Source organism: Carassius gibelio, chromosome B13 (genome assembly GCF_023724105.1).
Source record: "Carassius gibelio isolate Cgi1373 ecotype wild population from Czech Republic chromosome B13, carGib1.2-hapl.c, whole genome shotgun sequence".
Classification (NCBI taxonomy): Eukaryota; Metazoa; Chordata; class Actinopteri; order Cypriniformes; family Cyprinidae; genus Carassius; species Carassius gibelio.
The window spans coordinates 2,342,196-2,365,612 of NC_068408.1; the positions used below are offsets into that span (position 1 = coordinate 2,342,196).

The following is a 23,417-nucleotide window of genomic DNA, read 5'->3' on the forward strand; positions in this document are numbered from 1 at the left end:
AAAAAAAATAAAAAAAATAAATCAAACCTAACATTAACCCTAGACATAAACAAAATAAAAAAAATAAATAAATAAAAAAATAGAAACATAAAATAACAATAAAATAAAATAAAATAAAATAAATAAATAAAATAAATCAAACCTAACATTAACCCTAGACATAAACAAAATAAATAAAAATAAATAAATAAAAATAAATAAATAAAAAAATAAAATAAAAAAATAAAAACATAAAATAACAATAAAATAAAATAAAATAAATAAATAAAATAAATCAAACCTAACATTAACCCTAGACATAAAAAAAATAAAAAAAAATAAAAATAAAATAAAATATATATTTAAATTTAGAAACTAACTGGAAAAAGTTCAAGTAATAAATAATGTTGGGGAGATAAATAAATAAATAAATAAATCAAACCTAACATTAACCCTAGACATAAATAAATAAATAAATAAATAAATAAATAAATAAATAAATAAATAAATAAATTAGTAAAACTTACTCAAAGATTAAAATGAAAGCTTACTATTAGAAATGCACTTTGGTAACTAACAATATTAAAATGTAGGAAAAGAATGAATGAATGAATGAATGTACATTAATTTGAAGACTGAATATAAAATTATTGCAATAAAAATTATATTTATAAACACTAATGTTAGGTGGGATGAATCGAATATATATATTCTCATTAAGATCATTCAATGTGAAATACACCACACTAAGCAAAAAAGGTTGTGAACAGCACTACATGTTTTCTTAATTTATCATGTTTTCTCATGAGAAAATAGCAAAAGAGGGTTAAACGTGATGAAAATGGTCATAATGCAAAACAATGCTTCATTATCTCTGTGCAAAACATAATTTCATGATTTTAGGACGATTTAAGATCCACCTCGTGAGATTCAGATCATTATCACATTTTACTCTAAAAGCAAAACAAAGCTCGCTCATTAACCCCCGAAAAACTCAAAGCACCTTAAAAAAAATATTATAATATATATATATATATATAAAATACAATAATTAGTAAAAACTACTCAAAGATTAAAATGAAAGCTTAATGTTAATAATGCACTTTGGTAACTATCTATACATAAAATGCAGGGAATGAATAATAGAATGTAAAATTAAATAATAAAATAAATACATAAAAGTTAATCAACATGCAGATGTATATAACAGAATCACTTAAACATACTCTAAATTGCAATGAAAGTTTAAAAGCAAGCAGGTAGCAGAAAGAAACACAGATTGGAGATGAACAGGGTGGAGAAGGGCTCATTTATTACCCTGTTTTTAGTGATGGTGGGATGCACAAAACCCAAATAGCATAATCACGGCGACTCGGCCGTCACAAATTAGCGGCGGTGTTTCTGGCTCTTTTCTGATTGTAGCAGAGAGGACAGGTTTGAAGCCAGACATCTGCTGCGAATACACCACAATGACACTTTCTATCAAACTGCCAATAGCTGTATCACAGACAAACAAGCTCTTGTTATATCGGAGCCCTTCAGACGTGGACTGACTCATTGTGTTGCTCTACTGAGGCCCTTGGGTTTGGGATGATGTACTGTTGCGTCCCGTTTTGGTGTCCCTTAAAGACGATGACATTTAGCTTTATTCATAGCTGCTTCCTCAAAAACGTCCTCATTTGTTTTTCTATTCTCAGAGATGCCCTTTAAGAGTGGTGTGCGACTCTTACCTCTGTATCAGTAACTCACTACACAACATGCATGAACCAGCAGCATTAAAACACTTAAACACTTCAACTGTGAAAGATTTGGGGGCTAAATGTAGCAAAATATGAAAATGAAATTAAATCAAGGAAAATTTACATTCGATTTTAAGGTAAAAAAAAAAAATTTATTTATAGAAATTGATTTTTTTTATTTACTTTTGTTGGTTAATAATTACAATTAAATTTATATATTCAGATTTTATTTTAAATATTCATAATAAAAATACATAATAATTTATATAGTTTCATAAAACAGACACACTTCAATATTTCTGAATATATATATATATATATATATATATATATATATATATATAGATAGATAGATAGATAGATAGATAGATAGATAGATAGATAGATAGATAGATATTTTTTTTAAAGGGTTTATCATTGATTAAAAAATCTGAATGAGATTTTGTGTTATATATGAATTTATAAAATGTATTTATTTAAATAAATGTATCATGTTTACTATTTTAAAAGTATCAATTTATATTTTATTAAGTTATATACAATCAGAAATATATACTGTGTATCTGTGCAAATATATATATATATATATATATATATATATATATATATATATATATATATATATATATATATATATATATACAGTATATTTTTATTGATTGTGTTGTAATGTAAATCAATGATTATCTTTACGATTTCATTATAAACTTTTTCATATTAATCAACTTTAATAGTCAACTATAAAAGACACATATCATCACTAAATTAATACACATGGGTCATTTTCAGGGATCATGAACGTCTTGTTTGTTTTATAAAATAATATTTATTTTTATTTTTGTTTTGTTTTGTGAGCACCACATATAAGCTTCGGGTGGAATGTTGTGCAGCAATTTATTATTTACAGAATTTACATTATTTACAGCCAGCATTGTGGTGCTTCGGGCTAAAAGCAATATTTTATTCTTAAGAGTGTAAACATGACGAAATAATGATAAAGGCTTATGTGTGAACCATGTGATTGAAAATATTATGATGTCACTTCCTCATGAAGATTATAAAATAAAACCTTTATTTTTAAGGAGGGAAATATGCCTTGTAACAAACAATGTGTCTAGGATCAGTATGTTGGTATATCATTGTAAAATAGAGCTGGTTCTTATCTGGTTAATAAAGGTTATAATTTGTTAATAATATCAGTAGTAAGTCACAAACACCATTTCTTTCCCAGAAAGAGCCATGCATGATTCTGACATTTACGTGTGATATACAGTACGAGCTCTGCAGAACAAAAGGGGAAACGCTAACCTTTAATCCTCAAAGAGGGACTGTAATTGTAAAGACAGCGATGTCTTCAGATAGAGCCGGAGAAATAGAGAGTGAGACGCAGAGAACACAGTAATCTCGAGTGAATCTGAGAACAGACTGGACTTCTTTTATTTGCTTTGCTACGGGAACACCAGGAGCATAAAAATGACAGAGTTAAGCGATTAGGATTCAGGAGTGGAGCGATGCGAGTCACTGAGCCGCTACAGAACCTGGATATTTCATTTCTCTGAAGAATCATGATGGAAAAACAAAGACATCGAAAATTCATCTGTTCACAGAGAGTGCAGGCGATCATCTAATTCCACAAATGCCGATAAACGTTTAAGAACTGTTTTTGACAACGTTGTTTTGGAATGTTCTCGGAATGTTCCAAATATACACGTCATTCATGTTTTAAGAATATTTTTTCTTGGTTATGCAAATGTTAAAGGGATAGTTAACCCAAAATTTTACATTCTGTCATCATTTGCTCACCTTCATGTTGTTCAAAACTTGTATGAGGTTGTTGAACAGAAAATAAGTTACTTTGAAGAATGTTTGGTCCCCGTTGACTTCCAGCTAGTCTTTTGTTTGTTTTTTAACTGTGTAGGTCAATGGGGACCAATCACTGTTTGGTTACATTTAATAGAAAACAGAAACTCGTAGAGGTTTGGGAGTGAGATGATTATGAAAGTATTTTGATTTTTTGGGTGAACCGCAGTTAATCGAGAACATTCTCACACGATCGATTTTCAAAAATTATATTAATGTTAGGAAAAAATGTTATTAAAGTAAAGTTTATGGAATGTTGTTATACATTTATTCATATTTGATTATCATTACACTGAGATCAACGTTCCCATAATGTTGCGAGAAAACATTAAAATTTTGAGTAAAAATAAATTGAACAAAATTTTAATAAAATATTCAAACGTTTGAATTAAATTGGTAGAACGTTGTAAGAAATGGTTTGTAACCTTTGAAAAAACATTCGAATCATAACGTCAAAAATTTCAAAGCAATGTTTCCACAAAAGTTTTGTGATCTTTAAGGAAACATTCCATTTGATTATTTTGCAAACATTACGAAAATGTTACTTTTTAAATGTTCTCTGAACATTCTAAAATATGTAGCAACATAAAAGGAATGTTAGACAAACGTCCAACTAAAATGTTTCTTAAAAGAAAAACGATGTATACATCACATTTTTATGCTCACATTTTGAGAAAATTAAATAAGACCAAATAACTCTGAACGAAACCACAGCATTAATCGATCAACTTCCAAATATCAAACAACGATTAAAACCAAATAACTTTTATATATGCAAACCTTTAAAAGGTTTATAAAGTTTATCATTGATTAAAAATAATTAGAAGAAGAATAAGAATCTAAAGCTAAATTGTGCCTCCTTTTATTAAAATATTTTTATATGAGTCAACTGAATAAAAAAATAGTCAACCATAAACGAATAATACCATCAGCGAATTTTAATATACATGGGACATTCTCAGGAGGGGAAACATCTATTTTTTTATTCTTTTACAATATTTCCAACATTATTGGAACATTACTTTTAAGTTAAGTTATGAAAGAAACATGTTCGTATAACGTTAAACTAATGTCCATCTAAAATGCTTTAGAAAAAGTTCTGTGATCACATTTTGAGAACATTATTAAAGACCAAATAACTCTGAACGAACATTCTATTAACGTAACAATAACTTTGAGACAACATTCTGAAAATGTTCCCTGTGAGCTCGGTTCAAATTACATCAGCAGTACTTGAAAACCACAGCGTTAATGGACCGACCACATGCAAACGTCCCTAGATCAGCCATGGCTGTGTTGCCCGAGGGCCAGCAGTGATCGAGCAGATGATTTTGATCTCAGCCTGGTTCCCTGGTCACCCGTCCGTGGAATTAAACCGGCAACCTCAACGGCGGCTCACTTTCCCAACTATTAGACTCAGAGAAGCAGCAGTTCCACCCAAAGACTTCATCAGTCAGACTCTGACCGGATAAATAGGCCAGTGCACACATCTCACTTCAAATACCATTATACTGCAGGCACTTTCAACACAACATGGATCCATTGTACCAAATGCCACACTGCTAACTGCACCAGGCTGCTTTCAACACAAACACACTTCAACAGAGTCATTTTAATAGAGGATGCACAATTCGATTACACTAAATATGCCTTTCTTTTATCAGGGGAAGGTCATAAATGGTTGAAGCGAAACCCACCGCTAAATGCTTGCCCATTAACCTGATTCTGCTTTGCATGGAAACCCTCTTTGCATTCTCAGTGAGGATGTGCACAACTACACTACATATATATATCTACCAGACAGCGAATCTCAGGGGTTGTTCATATGTTATGTTTAAAAACAGCTGGACGGAGCTCAGCAGAGCGGAATCTGGTCTCCAGATGTGTTTTTTAAAAGATTAACTATAACTCATATTACATATTTTCATTTTTAAGATTCAAATGCACACATCACTGGCAAACGTTGACTAAAATATGATTTATATCTTATAAAAACTGTTATTTAGTCATTTTAAATGGCCATCAATGTGAAAAAGATGAACTTTTCTCTTAAATAGTTAAAGTACAGCATATACCAATAAGAAGTCATTTTAAATGTCAATTTGTAATTATTTCACAACAAAAATGTAATTTTCTGGTCAGCATTTTTGTCTTTTTATCAGTGCAAGATCTAAATATTCTTCTTTGATATAATTTTTTTCTGTCAGTACTGAACATTATCAAAATCAAACATAAAATCAAAAACTCCAATATCTCAGACATTTAATTCGCACGAGTGTTGTTTTAATTGTTTCCATAAAACGTTATTGTTGAATGCGAACAAAACGAACAAAGTTAACTATTGTCATTTCACTCTAAAAAAAAAAATACTCTGTATTTGTTGTCCAGTACAAAAATCAAGATACTTTTACTTGAGATGCAAAATTACATATTAAGTCTTGTATTCTGAAAAATATCTGCCAATAAGGTCATAAAAATAAACTTGAATAGAACCCTTTGAATTTCATAATTTTTTTTGACCACATTTGTAAATATGTCTTCTAGTTTTAACCAAAAAATTCAAGTACTCTGATACATTTTTCAGAAACAAGAAAGCTTAACAACTTGTCGTTTTGCATCTCTTCTCAATGCATTAGAAAAGTTGACAAAAAACTGAGGAAGAACATCACTTGCAGTGCTGTAGCTTTGCACTTCCTTAATTAACCTGTCAAACCTTTACTTTCTTAGAAACATCTTGAAGAAACAATGACTAAATCAACTAGAAAGCAATATGAGGAAAAGACAGCCTCCGTGACCAACCATGCACACCATAAAACAAAGCTCTACTTCACCTGAATTAGAATTATCTAGAAAGCGACACTGTGCCACTCAGTCTGAGACAAATACTTACTTCAAAAGCTCTTCTCAAGTGCCTTGCTGAGAGCCAGGCTGTGGAAAATGTGACTGAAAATCACTGTAAGAGTTCTTGTGTGCGGATCGGGCTCAGCGAAGGAAGACGGGCTGCAAACAGCTGCATCCACTTTCCATCGGGCTCTTTGATAAAACGCTTCAGACTCTTATGTAATGAACACAGGTGCTCATGTGCAAAGCAAGCGTCAGCCTCCAGCTGTGGTCTCTTCATAATGCTAACTCTGACACTGACATCCGTCAGATTAAACCACTACATTTCCATGAGCAAGCACTCGCTTTGGCCACTTTGTGCGGACTGAGGAAGTGAAACGCAAAGCAAATGATTGTGTGAAACTATTTTCAGGCAGTAGATTGTGGATTTAAGCTTTGCAGTGGACAGACACATGATTTGAAAGTATTCATAGAGAAGAGCACAGCGTGAGTTATGTCAAGGACATGGGTTTAATTTAAAGAAAACACACACACACACACACACACACAGAGAGAGATCAAATGAAAAACTCTGAATGCACTGCAACTCACAGCAGATGGAAAAAAATATATACATGTAAACTAGATTTATACATTCCCTATTCAAAATGCAGTTCAACCAGCAAGACTTCTACCACTGCCATTCTGGAAAATCATTATTAACCAGCAATACTCAACATTAACCAGCATTAACCAACATTAACCAGCATTAACCAACATTAACCAGCATTAACCAACATTAACCAGGATTAACCAGCATTAACCAGGATTAACCTGCATTACCCAACATTAACCTGCATTACCCAATATTAACCAGGATTAACCAGCATTAACCAACACAAAGCAACATTAACCAGCACTAACCAAGTTTAACAAGCATAAATTATAAATTACCAATATTAACAAACAAACATAAATCATCATTAACCAGCATCAACCAGCATTAATAAACATTAACCAACATTAACCAGCATTACCCAGAATTAACCAGGATTAATGAGCGTTTACCAGGATTACCATCATTAACCAAGATTAACCAGAAGTAATCAACATTAACAAACATTAACCAGCATTTACCACGATTAACTAGTATTAATCAGGATTACCAGCATTAGCCAAAATTAACCAGCATTAGTCAACATTAACCAACATTAACCAGAATTAACCACGATTAACCAGCATTGACCAAGATTACCAGCATTAACCAAGATTAACCAGCATTAACCAGGATTACCAGCATTAGCCAAAATTAACCAGCATTAATCAACATTAACCACGATTAACTAGCATTGACCAGGATTACCAGCATTAACCAAGATTAACCAGGATTACCAGCATTAGCAAAAATGAACCAGCATTAATCAACATTAACTAACATTAACCACCATTAACCACGATTAACCAGCATTGACCAGGATTACCAGCATTAACCAAGATTAACCAGCATTAACCATGATTACCAGCATTAGCCGAAATTAACCAGCATCAGTCAACATTAACCAACATTAACCAGCATTAACCACGATTAACTAGCATTGACCAGGATTACCAGCATTAACCAAGATGGCATTAACCAACACAAAGCAACATTAACCAGCACTAACCAAGATTAACAAGCAAAAATGATAAATTACCAATATTAACCGGCATCAACCAGCATTAACCAACATTAATCAACATGAAAATACAAGTGAATGCGACTGATGAGTTCTTGCCATGTTGCTAGGGTGTTGCTAAGTTGTTTGCAGGGCTTTGCTATTCAGTTAAGGTATTTAGAATGGTGTTAGGATTGTTGCCATGGTGTTTCTACTCAATAACTAAGGTGTTCTGAGTATTGTTTATAAAGTTTCAGTGTGGTTGCTAGGGTGCTGCCAGTGCTTACCTGTTCAGTTACTAAGTTGTTCTGGGTGCCGTTGACAGCAAATGCCAACAACAAGCTCACATAAGTGCACCAAAAAAAGGAAATAATATAATCTAAGGATGGAATTACGTTTATGCAGTTAATTAAACAGAACCTGAATAATCACATTAGTAATAGTTAATAAATGTTGGGTACCATCTTCAGTATTTAAAATTCAACCCCACAGTGCTTCTCTCTCTCAAGCTACTAGAGAATTCACTAGAGTCCCTGCTGACGGAGTAAAACGCGATCAATACGGCCCAGTGACTCGTGATTGCTCTGTGTATTTTCAATGATCCAACAGAGATGTGTTTAAGCCATCAAACACCTTCTAATCATCATGCAACAGGGACTTCAATTTACACTGGACTGCGTGTTCTCAGCCCGGTCGATTATATCTGTTCCATCTACCGGCAGCTTCAATCCTGTTAGAGTAGTCTTGCTACTATTTGGCCATAATAAGCCTCAAATTGATGATTAACCTTTGTAATCCGGCGAGCACATGGAAGACGGTGTGCTCTTGTCATCCGAGTGGCTTCGAGAAAGATGCTGCATTATCATCTGCGGGAAAATTGAGGGGTTTGTGAGCAAATGAGGTAGCGTTATCTGCACAGAGCGTGCACAAGTATAATGAAGATGCATCACTAGAATGAAGAGCCCTTTAATAACGAATCCGACACTGTATTGTGCATTTTAATAAAAAAACGTCCACGTATGCATGCGTTAGCCGCTTATGCGTGATGATAGAGGCTGTTATCTTGGGAAAGCGAGGAGAATTAGCATCTGGTGCAGAGCGTCGGCCATTGTTTATGGTGCTCTATTATTTGGTAATCAGACATTAAATGAGTCATTTCTCTACATTTAACTCGGGCCGGTGAGCTAATGGTTTAATCTGACCAATGAGGATGATTTACCTTTTGTTTACTGTGAATCACCATTAGACAAACTCAATTCGTGACTGCAAATGAAGCAGGAAACCATTTCCTAAACTGTGAATAAACACATGCACCATTCAGACTGCATATATATGCATCAATATGCATTCTAGGCTTTTATTATCCTGTGATATTTGCAGTCGGTTGTTTCGTAAGGGCAGACTTGAGGCTCTTTTATCAAAGGCCTTCATCAGTTGGTATTTCATATCTATCATATTTGAGAGTGGAATCAGTCCACAGTCTGTCCTTTACACGTCACCTTGTCAAAACGCCAGTCAAACCACCTCCTTCATTATCTTAAAATCTCTAAGGACGAAAAATAAGATCTTTGTGCGGAGTCTCATTTCAATGAAATAAATTTAAATTAAAATAAGGCCCCAAATTAAACCTTAATATATTCCACTCTGGGGGAAAGAGGCAGAATCAGGGCATACTTCAAAAACATGACAAAAACACAATCCCTCATCAAGAGTGAAGTAAAGTTCAGAAACTTTCAATTGCCGAAGGGTCAAGGTTTGCCGATTTCTAGGTCGGAGAAAGAAATATTACAATAGCAATAAACAAACACTTAAAGAGAAAATAAACTTAGCCTCAACATTCCGGGTGAAATGCAATAAAGTTTATTGGTTACAACAAATATCAAAAGTTTGGAAGTTGGCTTTAGGAGTGGAAAAGGCCAAAACAACAAGCAAAAATACAGAAGAGTCAGTCTAAAGAATAACTGAGGATCGAAATGGTTGGTTTGATGAAAACAACCAGTCAAATAATCATCTATCCAGGTTACACATTTAGGTTATAAAAACGTTATTGTAATATTGTTTTGAAATGTTTCTAAAACAGTTTTTTTGATGCGATCAGAGCAGTATTTAAGTGTTACAAAAACATTTCTTGACATTCTACTGAATGTTCACTCAAAATATAACGTTATTTGAATGTTTATTTTAATATGATTAGAACGTTAAAATGTTTTTATAATAAAAAATTTGTTACAAAAAGTTACAAAAATGTTTCTTAGAAAATTCTACAAAAAAATCATTTTCAAACCCGATACAACGTTATTTGAATGTTTGATTTTACTATTCTAAAAAACTTAAGATGTCTAGTTTTCTTGTTGTGACGAGAACATAATTTAAAGGTTACAAAATGTTTCTTACAACATTCTACCAACTTTGTTTTTACCTAAAATATAACGTTACATTTATATTTAAAATTCTAAAAATATGAAAATATCCAGATTTCATAATGTGACTATATTTTTAGTTAAATGTTACAATTTGTTTTCCTTAAAATTTCCAGAATACCCCCCCCCCCCCCCCCCCAAAAAAAAAAAAATCCTGTAATGTATCCAAACTTTTTCTGGAATATTTTCCAAATTTACTGGAAATTTTCCACCTTTTTGCAACCCTACTTAGAATGTTCATCATGTATAGATAAAATAATGAATGACGTTCTAAACATTTCATCTCAATGTTATGAGAACATATAGTACATCCAATATTAACAAAGTTATAAAAATGTTCCATATACATTACTTTAAGAACATTTGTCTTGACATTTATATAGCTTTAAAAAAATAATTAACCTTCTGTGTAATGCAAACTTTTCACAGATGTTAAACTTTCTTTGTGGAACCACAGATATGTCACAAAACCTTTATTTTTAAGAGTTAGGCAACAGTTCATTTCAGCATGTTCTTGTGTTCAAAAAGAACAAACAAAAGAGAACAAAATACAAGAGGGGTCTCAAGACCCCTGAATATTTTAAATTTGAAAGTTGACACAGCAGCTTAAAGAAGCCTTTACTAAAACCAGCATGTCTGTTGAAAACATGGTGTGGTACAAAAAAATGAATTACAAATTAGAAAAATGTACTACTTTGGGTTAAGGGTTCATTCAAATCTCCAAGTACTCACCTAACCTGACCCTTCTGCCGATGCTCAAGCACAACCTTATTAGTTTTTACTTGAGCACTTTAAAAGTTTCCTCTGGAGTGAAGCACCTCCACATCTACTGCTGGCGAGGCAGAGGATAAAAAAAAAACTACTTCTGAGTCTTTCAGCTGTACTTTTTCCACCGTTGCATGAAAAAACCCTTTTATGAAAGCCTGGAAACAAAACAAAAAATAATAAATAATGAATCCAGTAACACCGAAAGGAATCTAAGACGTGGAGCATAATAAAGTAAGCGGCGGAATCAAATGACTGCTGTTTCTATGAGCTTTAATCTCAGGGTAATTTCATTTCACACTACGCAGAACTAAATACTGCAACACTAGAACAATATTTTGGCTCCTGCCTCTTTAGAAACGAGCATTTAAACACACACCTTTTGTCTAATTGTGTAGCTTTCTGTAGGGCGAAATAAAGAGCAACACAACATGCGGTAAAGAAGGCTTTCGCTCAGATTCGAAGAGAACGAAAAGCCATGAATAAAACGTCTTTTCGCTCATCAAGTGGAATGATAAATTCCCCCCATAATGCATCTGCCTCAGAATCTGTGATGAAAAAATATTTTAAATTAGGTGTCAAAAGCCTCATATTGAACAACTCCCTCTCAAACTGCACTCCAAACGCGCCAATTATTCCCAAATGACAGCGGATTGAACAGAAGAAAGCACAAAGCCGTCACTCTCAAAGGCGCACATCAGGGAAGCCTCATCGGAATACATATAGCATTAATGAGTCTGTCCCATCAGCACGGCTCATGAGCGATCATCTGATGCTATGTGAGGGGGAACGCAATCAATACACTGATCCAGATGCACTGCACAGCCTTTAAGACTAGGGATGGGAATGATTCGGGTTCCAATTTCAAAACTGGTTCTTTAAAGGGACAGTACACCCAAAATAAACATTCTGTCATTGTGTACTCGCTCTAATGTCATTCTAAACCCATTTGATTTTATTTATTCTCTGAAACACAAAACGAGATGCTCTTTAACACACACTGACAGTGAATGGTGAACGGTCCAGTATAGATTAAGCAGCAGACTTTATTTAACGTTAACATTATAAGAAGATAGGCTGGGAATTGTTGTTTTAATGATATGCAAGCTGACTTTATTTATTATGTATGTATCAATACTATTTGTGACCCTGGACCACAACACCAGTGATAAGTTTACGTTTTTCAAATTTGACATTTATACATCATCTGAAAGCTGAATGAATAAGCTTTCCATCGATGGTTTGTTAGTTAATATTTGCATGAGATAACAACTATTTGCAAATCTGGAATCTGAGGGTGCAAAAAAAATCTAAATATTGAAAAAAATCACCTTTAAAGGTGTCTAAATGAAGTACTTAGCAATGCATATCACTAATCAGAAATGAAGTTTTTATATATTTATGGTAGGAAATTTACAAAATATCTTTATGGAGCATGATCTTTACTGAATATCCTAATGATTTTTGGCATAAAAGAAAAATCTATAATTTTGACCCATACAAATGGCTATTGCTACAAATATATCCGTGCTACTTATGACTGTTTTTGTGCTCCAGGGTCACATTTGCATATTGAGTAAATGCAAAAAACAAGAGAGTGCAGAGATGTATTCGAATATTTAAATATGCCCCACTACATTAAATAACAAAAGTAACATTAAATTAGAAATAAAGACTACTGTAAATTCATGTTCTTGCGCTTAAAAACAGCTGAGCAAAGTGAAACATAATGCAAACAGCAGTCTCGAAGTTCGGCTTTAAAAGTGGAGTATTTTAACCTTGATAAGTCGTCTTAAAAAATATAAGTTTAAAAACACAAAAAAAAAACCAGCATATCTGGAGATATGGCTTTAAAAGTTGCAAATTTTAACCTTGGTTTGATGTCAGTGAAACCAAATACTAGTTCAAAAGAAGATTTGCAGGGAGTTAAAACTTAAATTAGGCTCTGTTTCTCAGACAAAGATACTGAACAACTTCAGAAGACTTCAAATATAAGCTAATGCATTTATATCCACATTTTTTGCTGTATTTTTGGAGTTTGACAGTCACCCACCACAAGTCTTTTTGACTACATCACTGGAAATGACCAGCTTATAAGAGTCTGTAGTCCTAATTTTCTCTTTTACCACATTCAATATAGCCTAAAAACTAATTTTGAAGCACAAAACCCTTAATGAAACCAAAAATCAAAATAATTCACTTCTGGTATTTTGCAACAATGTTCTGAACTCGACTTACAAAGGTGAAGGTGGTACTGAAAAACCTCTGTGCACTCATGAATAATGCAGTTCGTCTTAAATATGCAAATCTATTTATTAGCCTAGTTATGCATGTACTGTAACATGCATTGAGTTATGTATTATATATGAACTAGATGTGAAATGAACGACTCGTTGGCTAACGCACAACCACGCAGTGCTAAAGACGCTGGATAACTTATGAACCAGCTTTAAAATCCTAATGTCTACTCGACTAACAAATGACATCCTGGGAGACTTGGGGAATTAGCTAGTAGTACGCGGATGTGTCTCGAAGCTATTAAAGACAATGATGTTGTTAGGTTTGGGAGGCTTGTGAGACGGACGGAGACGAAGCGTAGCGCTGTAGCTAATCCTTCCATTTTCCCTAAAGGGCTAATCAGGAATCTGCTCCGACTGATCCCATCCATCTACATCTGAGCCAATTTAACAGAAAGAGTTCACCAGGAGTCTCAGCGGGCACCAAATGAGCCCAATCTAGGCCAATCTTTTAAAGACATGTATGGCTACGTTAATATGTGGGATGGGGAGGAAAAAGGTTTAATATGCACAAGCAGGGAAATCTTCACCAGCACACGCAAGTGCCAGCAACTTTCAGTCGGATTCCCAACAGGCTGAAAGCATTGAAATTCAAGAGACATTTTAATAATGTGCATATTTTAGGCATATGCAGTTCATGGTAATATTAATGCATTTTAACGTTTGCATGTTGCATCTTCATGAGTTATGCCAAATTGGGCCAATTGTTTTACAATCCAAAAACTCTCCTCTCCAAGAAAAACCCAAAATATTCACTGCCAAAATAATTATATTTCCATGCCAACCAAGGTTGATAAGCAGAGTTTTTACATCCTTAAAACTAGTGACAAAATAAAACTATAAAAATGAATGCATTTCCAAGATAGGAGAACAATACAACAGGACAACGGGTCGAAACATGACAAATACAGTAGCAAATAAAAAAAAAATACAAATAAAAACAATTCTTCTCAAACAGCTTTAAGCATGTTAAATATTTGCAAACGGAAGTCAAGAAATTAAAATACTTCTTGTTCAATGTCAAAAGCAAAAATGACAAGTCCAGACAAAAAAAGCCCAGTATTACTGATTGAGAGTTAGAGAGTTGAGTCACTCTATCATTTTTTAATATTTATGCCACTTCAGTATAGCAATCACTTTGATAAACTGCTGTAAGGTTAAAATCTGATCTTTTATCACAATAAAAACACTGGCATCAACACAAACACCAGTTAAATCTGCAGTGTGTTTACTAACAGGGAACATCTCACAAGTTCCACTAATGTTTTTTTTTTTTTTTTTTTTTTTATTATGTGTTTATAGTTTTACAGTAACAAAACCGTGGTACAGGTGTCCCATAGCAGTATACACAGTCATCCATCATACAGTCCATCATAAAGTTATACAATGATAGTTCAAGGGTTGAATGAAGGGCAATAGCACCAGTCCAAACAAAAATCAAGAAATAAAGACAATCAACATACTTTCTCAAGGAAATTCCAAAGAGGGGACCAAACACGCCAAAAGTCGTTAGACTTCTGGTGTAAATCACAGGTTAGTTTTTCTAAAGGTAGATATGTGGCAACTTGACTCAACCACATATTGATGGAAGGGACATGTCGAGTGGACCACAACAAAAGTATACATTTTCTCGCCAAAAAGGCACAGAAATGTAACACACATTCTTGATCATGGTTGAGATGTAATTCAGCTTTACAGTTCAAGAGATAGATACTTGGGGATAAAGCAAAAGATTTACCAATAATCTTCTGAACAGCTTTATGTATCTCTTTCCAGTAAGTCTTGATCATATCACAGTCCCAGAACACATGCATGACCGTACCAATATTAGACTTACATTTGAAACACAGTTGGGAAGCATTAGGAAAGATCTTGTGGAGGCGAACCGGTGTTAAATAAGTCCTGTAAATGAACTTGAAGCTTTGCTCATGGTTTGATATTGATGCGCCTCTAAAGAAGATGCCAGAACAGGCCGAAACCCAGTCATCGTCACTGAGATTAGTTCCAAAATCTTTTTCCCATACTAGTTTCAGAGGATCTAAGGAGGAGGAACCGACATTAGAAAACATGGCGTAAAAAACAGAAATCCTATTTTTAAGAGAAACTGAAGAGTACAGTTGTTTTTCTATGTCAAAGAGATCTAAGCGTATTCTCTCATCCTTTAGAAGTGATTCCAGAAAATGTCGTAGTTGCAAAAATTTGTAGAAATCCTTATTAGGTAAATTGAATTCTTGTTTTAGCAGTTGAAAAGATTTGAGATGGCCCTTGTCAAAAAGCTGACCTAGCTCCAAAATTCCCCTCAATCTCCAAGAACGAAGACCAATGTTCTGGATAGCAGGGGGTAGATCAGGGTTGAATGAAATTGGAGATTTTAAAGATGGGATGTTTGGAATGTTCAAATACTTTAAAATATCTTTCCATGCTAGGAGAGTGTTTGATACCGTAAAAATATTAGATACTGATTCAATTTTATGTATATTGTAAATAAATGGTAGGGTACACAACAAATTTGGAAAACATCGCAAAGCCTCAATCCCTACCCACTGTGAGTCCATTCTGTTTAGAAACCAATTGATCATATTTTTAATCTGGGCAGACCAAAAATATAACTGGAAATTAGGGAGTGCGACCCCTCCTAATTCTCTGGGTTTCAGTAAAATAGAAAATTTGAGTCTGGGCTTTTTTTTATTCCATATAAATTTTGATATAGTGGAATTTACATTTTTAAAGAAAACAGCAGTTAAATAACAGGGCAGATTTTGAAATAAAAAGTTTAACCTAGGTAAGATGTTCATCTTTATGACGTTAATCTTGCCCAAAAAAGAAATAGGGAGGTTTGACCAATCGGACAGGTCCTGACAAATTTTGGTAACTAATGGGGTGTAATTAGCTTTGAATAAATCACTCAAATTGGGTGTAATGTTTATTCCTAAATATTGAAAACCTGAGGGAGCAGAGCGAAACGGAGAGCCCAAAGCAGCCTCGGGGGGAGCATACAGGTATAAAGCCTGAGATTTATTCAGATTAATTTTATACCCAGAGAAAGTACTGTATTCACTAATAATCGATAGAATTGTGTCAATGGAAGTCTCTGTATATTTAAAATATCCACTAATGTTTTTTAAATGTTATATAAATGTTCTTAAAGTAAGGTTATGGAATGTTCTCAACTTTCTAAGATTGTCCTTATGATGTCATTCGCATGTAACATTTTTGTAACCTTCATGTAACGTTCTGATTAAGATGTGCATGTGATGAACATTCCAAGTAACGTTTTTGTAACCTTCATGTAACGTTCTGATTATGATGCGCATGTGATGAACATTCCAAGTAACGTTTTTTGTAACCTTCATGTAACGTTCTGATTAAGATGTGCATGTGATGAACATTCCAAGTAACGTTTTTGTAACCTTCATGTAACGTTCTGATTATGATGTGCATGTGATGAACATTCCAAGTAACGTTTTTGTAACCTTTAAAATGACGTTCTTAGAATGAAAAACAAAACAACATTTAAATAAATAAACAATATTCAAATAACTTTATATTTCGTGTAAAAAAAATTATCAGAATGTTTTTGTAGCCTAATGCTATAATCATGACAGGAAAATTGGATATTTTAACGTTTTAATAATGTTGAAAACAAATGTTAACATTATAGTAGTAACTTTTAAAGGACTTTATTTTAATTTTATTTTATTCATTTATTTTTATTTTTTGTGAAAAGGCAGAATGTTGTTTTGTAACCTTTAAATAATGTTATAATTGTGAAAAGAAATCTGGACATTTTAATGGAAATGTCAATGTTCCCACAATGCTTTTATAACCTAAGTTTATTACCTGAATAGTAACACCATGATGGTTGATTGCATTTGCATGCATGCATTTAGCAGACACTTTTATCCAAAGCAACTTACACTGCATTCAACATATACATTTTTTGTTTTTACCATATCTGTGTTCCTTGGGAATTGAACCCAAGACTTTTTGCACTCCTAACACAATGCTCTACCACTGAGCCACAGGATTCAATGCACACTTAAGATGACCAGTTTGTAAAACAACAAACTGACCACAAACTGGTCCAGATATTGTCCTGATTTTAAACCTCTCAATCAAATCCAAACTCACCAGTTGGGTGGAAATCCTCCCAATCTGGCAACACTGGTCATTGCTATTTACCACGATCAACCGTTGCTCTGACAGTCTTGCATCGTTTGTGGTCTAAAAACAGCAAGGTGCACAAAACTCGCTTCCCATCTGCGACCAAAAGCTTCTTTTGGATTTCGAAAGGGTCCATAAGTCAGAAAACTGTGCCCAGACAAAGACTGTTAGATCTGAGAGGAACAGCAAAGCGCATCCCTCCGGGCCTAATCTGTATTTGCCCAGTTCAGCATTAACCATATAAAAGAGAGTTCAATAAGTGGCAGAACAAAACTCAGCTGAGAGCCTTGACGTGTCTGGCCTGCGGGCGTCGCATGACTTACACATCGCCAGCAGCGAGCGGCTCACACACCCATGACAAATGTCTCCTCTAGTCATGCCATATTACCATCCTCTGTGCCCGTCTCAGCAGAAGCCTTCCAGAAGACCTGCCAGGTGCGAGAACACTTCATTCTCTTAGCGCTGGAGGATTTTGATGTATTATTCATTTAGGGTGTAGCCCCTTCTCGTTCCAATGCAAAATGGGCTAAATGAGGCGAATCTCACGAAACCTGTCATAAACACGTCCAGATCATATTTCAACCCTGACTCAAAAGAAAAATATACGAAATTATATTATGCACAAAGAAAATGATGCCTATTTTAGGACCAGGTTTTATGCATTGTGATATTCTTTGAAATTTCTTGAGCATATTTCACACTCAACTCTTATTCTCTAATGCAAATAAATGCAATGCAAAATGACATAAAATACGTTTTTTTTTTTTATGGAATTACTCAAACTCAAGTGAGTTTGTGACTAAAACATGAAGGAATATCTGCAAACTGGCTCAGAAAAATCAAGTTAATTCAAAACTGGATTTATATCTCTTGACATATTTGATCTTGTTTAAAACTTAAAATAAGTTAATGCTGTCCAATTTGTCAAGATTTTACATTTGTATTCTCAAGTAAATGTACCTTGGTTTAAGGATGTTTAGATATTTGTTTTGGAAAATAAAAATACAACATGTATGCAACATTTAATGCAATTTTATGAATACAATAGCTTTTTAAGGCCTTGATTTGTCGAATGACAAATTAAGACTTTTTATGACCTTTTTAAGACTCATACTAACCCTGAATCAATAAAATTATTATTAAATCTATCCACAAACAAGCATTTACTTCATGCAATATATAATAAAAAAAAAGACATTATTTGTTTTGCTTTTTTTTTTTTTTTATGCATGCAACATTTAATGCCACAATTTTATGCATTCAAGACTTTCTGCTCTGATTTAGGACTTTTTAGGTCTTCATTTGTGGAAGGCCTTTTTCAAGACCCACAGCATCCATGATGAGCATATTTAATTTATCCACAAACAAGCATTTTCTTAATGCAATATAATTTCCTTTTTTTTAAAAAAAAAAGTAAATACTGAGAAAAACATTATTTGTTTTGCATTGATTGCATGCAACATTTTATCCCTCAATTCTATGAATGCAAGACTTTTCTGCTGTGATTTAAGAACTTTTTTTTAGGGCTTTAATTTGTGAAAGGGTGAATTACGACTTTTTAAGTCCTGTTAGTGTTAGTTTGTGCATTTTCTTCATGCAGAGCACAATTGCCTGTTTTTACTTTGACTTTGAACTGATATAGACCTTTCATTGTTAGCTTCACCCAAGAGTGACACTTACCTGCAGATACCAGCTAAAACAGCGGAAATCATACAAAAGGCTGGCAAGATTCCTACCAAAACCGCAGACATCTGGACTGTGAGCTCCCCAACACCCTCCGAACACAATCTGCTCCTATAACAACTGTACGTCTGTACGTCCCAACTCCAGCAGGAGAATATTAATTATCAGCAGACATTAAGGCTTGCAGATTGAATCTGGCACGCATTAAAGACGCGGGTGGAACCACGATACCTCGTAGACCTCCTGGGGGAAAAGATGTCTAGATTTTCTCTCCCAAAAAAAGAGCAGAATACATTTACATGCTTAACACTGTGCCATTGCCTCGGCAAGCAATTTTCCTCCTTTAATTCAACTAACACAATCTCATCAAATATTAATATCGCTCTTGAGTTGTCTCTAACAGAATGGAAGAGAAAATGAGAGATAATTATGAAAACAAGTAACACAAACCGCCTCCATTCGAATGAATCCAAAAAGAGCAGAACACAACTCACAAGGATTATTACTTGATCTTATCAAGGACGCAGAGCTTTGCATCTTTATGTTCGGGGTTGGCATTATTAATGCATTCTGCTCTCTAATCATGTCTTACAGAGGAATGCATTTGTTTCAATTTTCAATTCAGCGCCGCGTGTTCTTTTAAACGCAGCAAATGTAATTCAGTAATTAGGCAATTAGCGCTTCTGAGCTCTAAACTTTTAATCTAATAAAGTAAATGCGATTCATTTTCCCCTGATGTGAGTCCTGGCACTCTTTCATTCTCTCCCGGTAAACAAAAGAAGAAAAATGCTGTTTGATTGCCTACAAAACTGAGAAGCGATCAGCTCTCTGTGAAGCAGAAAAATAATGAGCAAAGTTTACTCTGTTCGATCTGTCTAGCTACTACATTCTTGGCTGTGTGTTCAGAAACCCACGTCGTTTAAGCAATAACCCAGCCAAAATTAAATCTAATGCAAGTGATGGTTTGATAGAATCGATGCGTAAACCACAACCTTTATGTTCTCAATAGTCTTGTTTAGTCGAATCAGCAGCTGTGTGTGTTGATAAGCCATGACGCTTTGAAGCGCAGCCATGTTTGGTGTCTTGGTGCCAAAGCGTTGGACGTCTGAAGCGTTTCGACAGCATTCACAACAGCTGCGTGCATTAAGCATTTAGTCAACTGGGAACACGCGTCTCGGTTTAACGCTTCCCCTGGAGACAGATCAAGTCCAGCACTTTCAACTACAAATGAATCACAGGCAGGAATCTGTACATTCACAACCCATTACAGTCGCAATACAGCCACCTGATCGGGATCTCTAGTGCCCAGGCAATCGAAAACATTTGCACTTGATTGAAAACCTGCTTGCACGCGCCGCCAGGCTTCCCGAGACGAGCCGGAGGGAATCCAAAAATAAACAGCACCTCGTTCTTTTAATTAAAGGTGAATCCAGTCGGCCTGTGGCAGAACGCCCCGAACCAAACCCGGCCTTTCTTAAAACAGCTCAATATGAGATGACAGCAGGTTACTAGCCACGAGACGACTCTCAGGGTCCCTGAAGAAGAGTATTGAATAGGCTGTCCATAACACCCTAAACACCCTTGCTAACCGCTAACGGTTAAACTTCACGGCTCCCGTCACATCACGGCCCATCTAATCTGGTTTGACTTAACGAGACAGGGCTAAACCGAATGCACCTGCAAATGAGAATTGATGCAGTGCATATCCGCTCTACCTGTGTGATGAATGGCTCGGAGTAAACTATTGCGTGCTTGATGCGGGAAAACCGCTTTCCTGTTAGACTTTAAATAGCAGCCCGAGACAAAGCGCCACAACAATCCAGGTTTCAGTTACATGCTGATGAATGCCAGAGACATTAATAAAGAGAATTAAGACCGTAGGTTCAATATCTCAGGATATCAAATCAGTCGCACAAGTTTCAAGCATGCAAATCCTACTTTATGCAGCGTTTCACTTCACTTGCATGGTTTGCTGAACTGGCATATACAGTAAAACATCTCTTAAGTGCACTAATGCATAGTTTTCACTGATTTCAATTGATTCTGTACATGCATTAATCCATGTGAATTCCCATAAAGAGAAAATCCAAGAAATATATTTAAAAATGCCTGATTTGGGCATGGTACCATGGTAAAACCATGTTTTACTGGACAGTATTTTAAGCATCTTATAACACCATACGTAAGCATAAAGTACCATAGTATGACCATCACAGCACCACAGTACTGCTACACTAAGTATTAATAGAAAAAAATAACCTTACCTCCATAAAAAAGTGATTTGCAATGTTTTTTCCGATAATGTACCATGATACCACCATGTTTTATTGCCAGTGCCACTTTATTTCTTTGCATATATTAAATTACCATACCAAAGTACCATGGTATCACTGTGCCACAGTGCTCCTACACTCCTTTCCAGTAAGTATTAATAACAACAAACATGACCTCAGCAAAATTTCCTTACATACAGTAGATTAAATGACCATGCAAATAGACAGGCACATGGACATGGTAATCATTTCAAAGTACCATGGTTATACCATCACTGCATCACAGCACATGACTTTCTTGTATTAATACTAAACAACTATGACCTCAGCAAAAAGATTGTTTTTGGATACAGTGCCATGGTACTACCATATCTATAATATCAATTATATTTATGATATTTCCTTACATATATTCTAATGCAATGCAAATCCGATGGTACAAACGTTTAAACAATTCAGTTCCAAACATAGCTATATGTATATTTATCAATCAAAGTACAGTAGGCTACTACTATTCTAATTTATTCTAACAATTAATACTAAGCAATCATGAGCTCAGCACGATTTGCAATGGTTTCCGAATACTGTACCATAATACTATTGAAAGTATCATGGTATTTCTTTACATACATTGAAGTAGGATGCAAATGCCATTGTATTTCAGAACCATTATAACCAAGAGCCGGTATTATGATGCCATCACTGTATGCTACCACCTCAGTGCTTTCAGCAGCGCTCGTTCTGGTATAAAGCAAACAATTAAAGCATTCTTTCAGACATGAGGATATAATCGCGCGCGTCTCTCTGTAGTGGATGTTGCGCAGGTGACAGAAACGCACCTGTGTTTCCTCGCGAGCGCCGAGCTGAGGATTCCATCGCTCCGCGCGCAGGGACTGTTCGGATAGTATCGGTCCGGTTCGGCTCGGTTCGGTTCCGTTCTCCTACTGTCTGTCGTGTCTCCTCTCGAAGTGTCGGTTCCTCCTGAAGAAGAGCTGAATCAATCACATCACTCCTCGAGGAAACGAGCGGAGCAGCTGTTTCTCCACACGCGCTGAACGCGAGACTGACGAGGACCACAGCGCAGGAGTTCACTGACTGTGTGTGTGTGTGTGTGTGTGTGTGTGTGTGTGTGTGTGTGTGTGTAAGACTGAAGGAGGAGTCCAAAACTCTCAGTGTATAAACCATTAAATATTTCACTCTCATGTTTAAAATGTTTGCCGAGATTTTGCCAAGTAAGACATGATCCTTGATCAACACTACTGTCCAAAAATATAGACTTAACCCAATCCCTACTCCTAAACCTTAACCCTACCCATAATTTATTCCTAAAATAAGTGGATATTATTACAGTGGCGTAGCCACGGGTGTGCCTGTGCCAACCACAGTGGCAGCTGGCACACCTAAAAATAGATGCAGAATTATTTTGTATAGTCTCAATAAAAAATGTTTACTAAACTTGGGCTATTGTTGTTTACTTAGAATATATATATATATATATATATATATATATATATATATATATATATATATATATATATATATATATATATATATATATATATATATATATATTGTTCGCGACTCGGTTGATTCAGATCGGCACTTCGGAGCCTGTTCGCGACTCGGTTGATTCAGATCGGCACTTCGGAGCATGTTCGCGACTCGGTTGATTCAGATCGGCACTTCGCCGCATGTTCGCGACTCGGTTGATTCAGATCGGCACTTCGGAGCATGTTCGCGACTCGGTTGATTCAGATCGGGA

The 23,417-nt window shown here is 34.9% G+C and overlaps 1 protein-coding gene across 1 annotated transcript in view; it reads right to left on the minus strand.

Moving 5' to 3' along the window:
* Positions 1–22,726, minus strand: part of LOC127969954 (heparan sulfate glucosamine 3-O-sulfotransferase 1-like) — a 45,724-nt gene extending 22,998 nt beyond the window's left edge. Inside the window, exon 1 of the mRNA XM_052572127.1 lies at positions 22,495–22,726. The gene's annotated coding sequence lies outside the window, so the exon portion shown is untranslated. The remainder of the gene's footprint in view (positions 1–22,494) is intronic.
* Positions 22,727–23,417: the final 691 nt, after the last annotated feature.